An 8,024-nucleotide genomic window follows, 5' to 3' on the forward strand; every position below is an offset into this window, starting at 1 on the left:
TGCAACCCCTCCCAGTTTGGTATCACCCGCAAACTTGATAAGTGTAACAGAGAGACTCTACTGCTGGGAGGGTTTCACCATGTGTCAGAGGGTTACACCCTGGTGGGAGGGGGCTAGGCCTGTACTGGGATAAGGTCACTCTGTGCTTCACAGTGTGGCAGAACCTAGAGTGTCCATTAACAGGGAACAATGCTGGGGGGAATCAGCATATGGAATGGACAAAAGCCCCCTCTGCATTCTCTCACGTTGGCCTTCTCGTCCTGGCAGGCTACAGAATAACGTCCACGTTTTGCTCCAGATCATTTCATCCTCCCAGGGGGAAGGAAATGGCTGCAGTGGAGCTGGCTCAGGTAAGGGATTCTCAGGGAGCTGGTGGTGGGTTCTGCTTGGAGGGAGAGGAGCAGTACGTGCATAGGAGGGCAGGAGCTGCTGGAGGTGGTGGGAGGCAGGAAATATCTCGGAGAAAGGGAGGGGACAGGATGTGACAAACCTGTTGAGACTTGTGTACTCTAGGGTGTGATGGGTTGTTACCCTGGGGTGCAGTCTGGGGGGCTTCTGGGAACCGCTGTGCCTCTAACCCTCAAGCTGGGCTGGCCCTTCTCACACGGCTTTGCTGGAGATTTAGCCTTGTTATCACCCAGTAGGACAGCAGGTGGCACAATGCACCCAACTAAGCTATCTGAGTGCTTTACCTAAGGCACTCAAGAACAGATAGAAGAGAACAGCCAATTTCCCAGCGATATGTGTTAGCAAACAGATCAAAGCAGATTACTTAGCAAGTAACCAAAAACTCAAACCAAGCTTAACGTATTGGATGGATAGAATTTGAATGAGCAGTTTCTCACCGTGATTGATGATAGAAGCAGTCCACCAAGTTTCCATACACAAGCTAGAAATCCCTTTGCCCTGGGACCAGCACATCCCCCAGTTCAGTCTTTGTTCCTCAGGTGCTTCCAGGAGTTTTCTTGTGTGGGGAATGAGGCCAAGAGATGATGACACCCCCCCACCTTATGTAGCTTTTCCATATGGCAGGAACCATTTGTTCCAAACTCAGTTCCCAGTCCAGTTTGTGGAAAAATACAGGTACCAAAATGAAGTTAATTGTCATGTGGTCTGGTCACATGTCCTAGAGTGCCCTGCTGAGTCATAGTAGCCATGACTCATAGGCTGGCTGAAACATTCACAGGAAGGCTAAGCGATTCCACAGTCCATTGTCTTTGTTGATGAGCCATCAGCACTCTCTGGCTTCTTCATTGTTCTACCTGAAAGGCTTGTTGTGGCTGTTACCCAGAGTAAGCACATTTGAAAGACAGATACAGAGTCAATATCCATAACTTCAGATACAAACATGATCCATGCACACAGGTAGGATAATCATATTCAGCAAATCATAAACTTTTCCAGTGACACCGCACATGACTCATCTTATACAAAATGCCTCATAATTATGTCCTAATCATATTATAATCCTGCCACTATGTTGAATATGGGGGTGTAGTGTCAGATGGGGCCTAATTTTAAGGCACAGGAGTTGGGAATGGAACTTCCCGTCTTTGTGGAACAGGAAATAACCCCCCAGCCAGGGCTGGGAAACTTTCCCAGACTCCCGGTGCTGAAACCTGAACCTACTGACACTGCATTAGTTCCCCCACCCCCAATCTTTGTGGCAACTACAAACTTTATCAGTGATGATTTTATATTTTCTTCTAGGTCATTGATAAGAATGTTAAATAGCACAGGGCCAAGACCCAATCCTTGCGGGAACCCGCTAGAAAGAAATCCATTCCACCATGGTTCCCTATTTAAAATTCCAGTTTTTAATCTATTTAATGTATGCCGTGAGTATTTTGTATCTTTCTAGTCAAAATATTGTGCTGAACCAACTGATATGCCTATGTATATTACATCAGTACTATTAGCTGCAACCAAACTTTTGATCTCATCCAATAAAGATACCCAGTTAGTTTGATAGGATCTATTGTGTCTACAACTTTTTAATTGGTACAAATCATATTACCCTCCTTTAATTCTTTATTAATGAAATCCAGTATCGGCTGCTCCATTCTCTTGCCCAGTATCGATTTCAGACTAACACTCTTGTAATTAGCTGCATCATCTCTTTTTATAGTTTTTTAAATATTGGCACAGCATTAGCTTTATTCCAGTCTTCTGGAATTTCCCAAGTGTTCCAAGTCCTAATTAAAATCAACATTAACAGTCCACCACGCTCCTCCAGCAGGTCTTTCAGAACTCTAGTTATCTGGACTCACTGATTTAAACACATCTAACTTTTAATAGCTGCTGTTTAATGTCCTCGTGAGTTATTGTTGGAATGGAAAGACTGTCAGCGTCAACATCTTATGATATGAGTTACATCATCTGTTTTTCTCCAAATCCAGGAGAGAAATATTTATTGAATAGTTTTACCTCTTCTGCATGATTGTTGATAATTCTGCCATTTCCATCTAGTAATGTGTTGCATCGCAGAGGAGCAGGGACAGAGTCTGACAACCCATGTGATCATAAGCAGAGAGTACTTTATTCATTTCCAGCATGCTCTTTATACTCTTAAAGCAGGCAAGCAAGCAGTTGCTAATTGGTTAACAAATTTAACACACCCGCAGCTGTAACTTCATAGAACTAGCCAAGGCCAACTTCTCAAAACAAAACTCAAAGCCTAATTAACCCATCCTAAAAACCTAAACATCTTAGCTTCCCACACTACCAACTGCCAAGCTAGCAAAATATTCTCAACACCTCCCCCCTCCACCCAAAATCAAAAAGGAGGGGAAAAAAAAAGGGATAAAAACATTAGCAAAACATTTCCAACTTATAACAACATAACACCACAATCTATCACAAACCAAAATTAAAACTTTATAAAGCCAACCTATATAACCATGCAATTCTTAACATAACCCCAACAACACCAAACAAAACAAAGCACAACAAATAAATGGTGTAAATTCTACAGGATTCCCCCCTACTCAATAGCACACCAACTTGTGGCAAACTTCTATTACCAAAACATCCCTCAGATGTCAGGCGATCAAACTGACACTGAGGGAGGGGGGGTCCTAGAAAAAACACAACATAAACCACATAAAACACAAAAAACAATCCTGGCCAAAAAAAAAACACAAAAAAAACAAACAAACACCACAAAACAAAACAAAAAACACATAACATAAATTTAACTCTGTAAATAAATGCATGGTACATAAAATGCTATGCAGCTAACACCAATTTTCTTAATATCTAAAAAACAAAACAAAACTACCCCTACTGGGCAATCAATCATTACATACAATATACAAATACCCTTAGTACCATCAGGCAAAATGGGAAAATTACATCATCAATTAAATCATTTACAGTAATACAATTGCATCCTAACTTACTTCTAAATTCAACTGCTATTCCCTCCAGCAACCACAGAGTTAACTTTGTACTCTGCCTAACATTACTCGCTAGTAATTAATTACCTTTTCTATCAACTACACCCTCAAGGTTATCAACCAGTATTCCAAGCTTGTAGTCTGTTGCCCGCCGCCTGGGCCCGATCCTTTTTTCCTCCTCAAGTTCTCTATCTATTGCGTGCCTGCCTGGGCCCGATCCAAAGCACTTTACATAAAGGTATTTTGGGTCACATAGATTCAAAGCCATTCTCCCAAATTTCCTAGATTTATGCCTACAACTCCCCGCTTTAAAAATACTCAACAAACCTTTAGGCCGAGTTTTCTCAAACTTTAAAAACAAAAAACAAATAGGCTCTAAAAAACAGGGGTTAGTAATGGGGAGGGGTAATATCATTTACAATCCAATTAGGGAGGGCAATACATGCTAAAAAAAAATTCCACAACACAGGGCGCAGCCTGCAAAATAAACCCCAAAATCCAATCAATACCACAGTTTTTAGCAGGGGTCCCAAATTTTTTCCTGCCAGTGTGCAATTCTTTGCTTCTTTACCAGGGTCAGTTCTCAATGTCTTTTTAGTCAGGAATTTCTAGACATTGGCAATATCAATAATGTAAGTGTTTTTTCTCCTGTTCCACCACCATCGTGGTTCAAGTTTTACGGGGGAAATTATCAGGACATCATCCTATACATTCAGGCAAAGCAAAAATTATCTCAATCAATTAAATCATTCAGGGAGGATCAAACAAAAAGAATCCTGGCATAGCAAACAAGCAACTTTCCTCCAGGGGCCCAGGTTGTGTACATCGTGTGGCTCTTTCAGACATTCCATCCACCACTGCAGCAGACATCTCTGATACTAACACAGTTGCAATTTCTTCAGTCCTACTGTTTGCAGCCTCAAATCCCGAATGAGCAGTGGTAATATCTTGGACTAGTTCAGGAAATAGTTTTCCAGGCACTGCTTCTAAAGGCTTTAAAGTTTCAGCTGAGGTTTCCATAGATGTTACAGTTTCTGCAATGATTTGTTCTTCAATTGCTGCAGCTGTAACAGGCACAAATGTTTTTTGAGCCCCAGAGCTTCCAATACTAAAAATGGGTGAGCCAGTATCTGCCAGCTGCACAGCTAAATTCTCTTGCTCCTCTTCGTCTCCCTTTCCACACACAGGCAGTTCTTGAGGACACATGTCGCTCTGTAGAGGGGCCCCATTTACAACTGCCCCTGGGCATTCTGATACTAGGTTAGATGGCGCATCTCCTACATCATTCTGCATGGGGGCCTCAGCTGCAACCGCTTCAGTGTGCTCTAATTCCAAGGTAAACACAGTATCTTCTACCTCTGTCGTCCCAGGTGCCTCAGTTACCCCACTCTGCATTGCATCCCCAATAAAAGCTTCCTGAGTGATTTGCCGCCCATCGGATCCCTGAAGCCGAGCAGTTCGGGTGGGCTTGCACAAAGTAATGTCCATAGCAAAGGCAGTTTGGGGAGGGCCAGTGGATCCAAACCCTCGAGACCCGCGGTCAATCGGGGTCGGTCGGGGCACACATCCCTTGAAAGGTATTAACTGAGCAAGACGTGTACCAGCAGTTATAGTCACAGGGGGACAAAGGGCGCGTACCATTATCCCAATATTCCCCGTATGGTCGGCATCAATAAGGCCAGGCAAAACAAAAATACCTTGTTTCGATGTTGACGAACGGCCAATCAAAAGGGCACTCAGGCCAAATCCTAATGGACCATCGGTGTTGGAAGGAAGAACTTGAACCTCGTCAGTCTCTAAAACTACATCTGTCGCTGTGGCCAAGTCCACTCCGGCACTGCCACGGGTTGCTCCGGTGAGGTGTTCCAGGCAGCCGGGTTGGCGGGTGGAGGCACTTGTGTCGTCGCGCTCCTCCGAGGGGCGCTCCGTGATCCGTTTCCCGGCAGCGGTGTTCCATCCTTCGTGTAACGCGCCCAACAGTCGGCGGCGCGATGTCCAAACTTATCACATCGTGTGCAAGCGCCAGTTGCAGCTTCAGGTGACACATCAGAGGCCCGCTGCCCATTTTGCATAGGGCAGTTCCGCCGGAAATGCCCGGGTTTTCCACAACCAAAACAGGGGCCGGCTGGCCGGGTCGGTCTTCTACCCCCCCGCTGTCCCCCGAGCAGGGGTTGTAACGCCACGGCCAGTGCAGAGGCCTGTGCCTTATCATGAATTGCTGCCTTATCCGTCTCCTCAAGCATAGCGGCCCTACCACATGCCTCGATCATTTCCATCAGGGTCGCAGTCTTGGGCAAGGTGGCTAATATACGGCGACAAGTGGGATTTGCATTCTGGGTGGCAAGATCAAGTCCAACTGCAGTTCTGGCTTCTGGCGTCAGATTGGGAGATCTATCAATAGCCTCTCGAAGGCGATCCAAAAAGGTGGAATACGGTTCCGATGGGCCTTGTGTAATTTTAGCATAGGGAGGGACCGGCTTTCCCATTTGGGGCACCGCTTTAAAGGCAGCCAAAGCTAGTTCCTGTGATTGCTGCAGGATCCGGGGCTCAAGGCGAGCTTGCAAGTGCGGGTCAACAAAGCGACCGGCTCCCAAAAACATATCAGCAGTGGCCAGGCGCCGAGGATCATCATCCGGTAAATCCAAATTGCGGACAAGAGCCAAGTCAACTCTCTTAGCCCAATCATCTTTCCACAACAGTTTCTGTGTAGGTGTAAGAAGCATGTCAGCTAGCTTAATCGCATCGTACGGACACATTGCTTGGCCAACAAATATCTGTTCAATGATAGACTGTACATACGGATTATCTAGTCCATAAGCCATGATCGATTTCTGTGCCTCACGGATCAACTTCCAGTCCAAAGGGGCCCACCGTCTATGATTAGGGTGTTGAGGGTCTGGCGTAATCACCGGAAAGGCCTCAGGTGTTAGACCTTCAAGGATGGCTTCTCTTAAAACTCCATGCCAGCGCTGTACCGGATCCGGAGGGTCCCCAGTTGGAGGGTCCCCGGGGCCAGGCGGGGCGGGGGGGCGAGTCGAATGAAAGCACTTGTGAAGATGCGATCGCGATGATCCAGGTGGAAGACCTTCCAATTGGTCCAACTTGTCACATATATGCTGCAGCTGTCGACCCTGGCGCTCCATCTCCTTATAGAAGGCATCAGACTGAGTAAACTGAGGAAACGTAGTCAAATCGGGATATGGGTTCGATGGCACATGTTCCACCCGAGCCTCTTCTGTCCCCCCGCAATCGTGGCACCCCCAGGCCCCGTGGACACGGCATGGCTTTGGAGGGGGTGCATACGGCAAGGCTGTCTCCATAGCAAACTGAGTAAACTGAGGAAACGTAGTCAAATCGGGATATGGGTTCGATGGCACATGTTCCACCCGAGCCTCTTCTGTCCCCCCGCAATCGTGGCACCCCCAGGCCCCGTGGACACGGCATGGCTTTGGAGGGGGTGCATACGGCAAGGCTGTCTCCATAGGCTCGGGCGTATCGGGGGGTAACGGGACCGTAGCAGAATCAATCATGTCGGGGCCGATAGCCACATTGGAGGGTAGTGGGGCCGTAGCAGGGGCAACATCATCCATAGGGTAGGGGTTGGAAGCCAAAGGTATCACCGTGTCCTCACCACCGAAAAACTCTCTGGCTCCAACCGGCAACACAGAAGGCATTCCGGGCGTTGGGCGGCAAAGCTCAGAAAGGGCCGCCTGCACTCCTGCCTCGGCCGCGAGAGTTTCTACTATCTCCTTCGCCTTATTCCATACTGGACTCAGGGAGAAGGCCTCCTTATCGCCCCGAGCCACCGACTTCCAAAGCTCGGAGCCTAGCCGCTCCCAAACAGTTTTATCAAAAATTGTACTTGGTTGAACAGAAAGTCCCCTTCTCCGTCCCCACCGCAGCAGACGGGATAACTTATCAGAGGGGAGCTTCTCTCCCTGCCGCTCCGCGATGCGCATCAAATATTCATGCACCGTCCTTTCTTCCGCTGATGCAGCGGTTCCCATGTTAGCTGCTCACCTCTGGGCTGGGGTGTGCCTCCCTTTTCAGACGCCCTGCGGCTTGCCGCTCGACACTGAGCTCAGGTGCGCCCCTCTTTTCGGACGCCCTGCGGCTCCTAGCCGCTCGACACTGAACTCAGGTGCGCCCCTCTTTTCGGACGCCCTGCGGCTCCTAGCCGCTCGACACTGAGACTCAGGTGCGCCTCCTTTTCCTCCTTTCAGTTCAGGCCACCAACACTGTCCTCATTCAATCACGTCGGGGTCACCATTTGTTGCATCGCAGAGGAGCAGGGACAGAGTCTGACAACCCATGTGATCATAAGCAGAGAGTACTTTATTCATTTCCAGCATGCTCTTTATACTCTTAAAGCAGGCAAGCAAGCAGTTGCTAATTGGTTAACAAATTTAACACACCCGCAGCTGTAACTTCATAGAACTAGCCAAGGCCAACTTCTCAAAACAAAACTCAAAGCCTAATTAACCCATCCTAAAAACCTAAACATCTTAGCTTCCCACACTACCAACTGCCAAGCTAGCAAAATATTCTCAACAGTAATGTACCACTACCACTGTTAGGATTAATTTTGTACTTCCTAAAACTTCCTTCTTATTTTCATTGGTTGAT

The sequence above is a fragment of the Mauremys mutica genome, chromosome 26 (genome assembly GCF_020497125.1).
Source record: "Mauremys mutica isolate MM-2020 ecotype Southern chromosome 26, ASM2049712v1, whole genome shotgun sequence".
NCBI classification, from domain to species: domain Eukaryota; kingdom Metazoa; phylum Chordata; order Testudines; family Geoemydidae; genus Mauremys; species Mauremys mutica.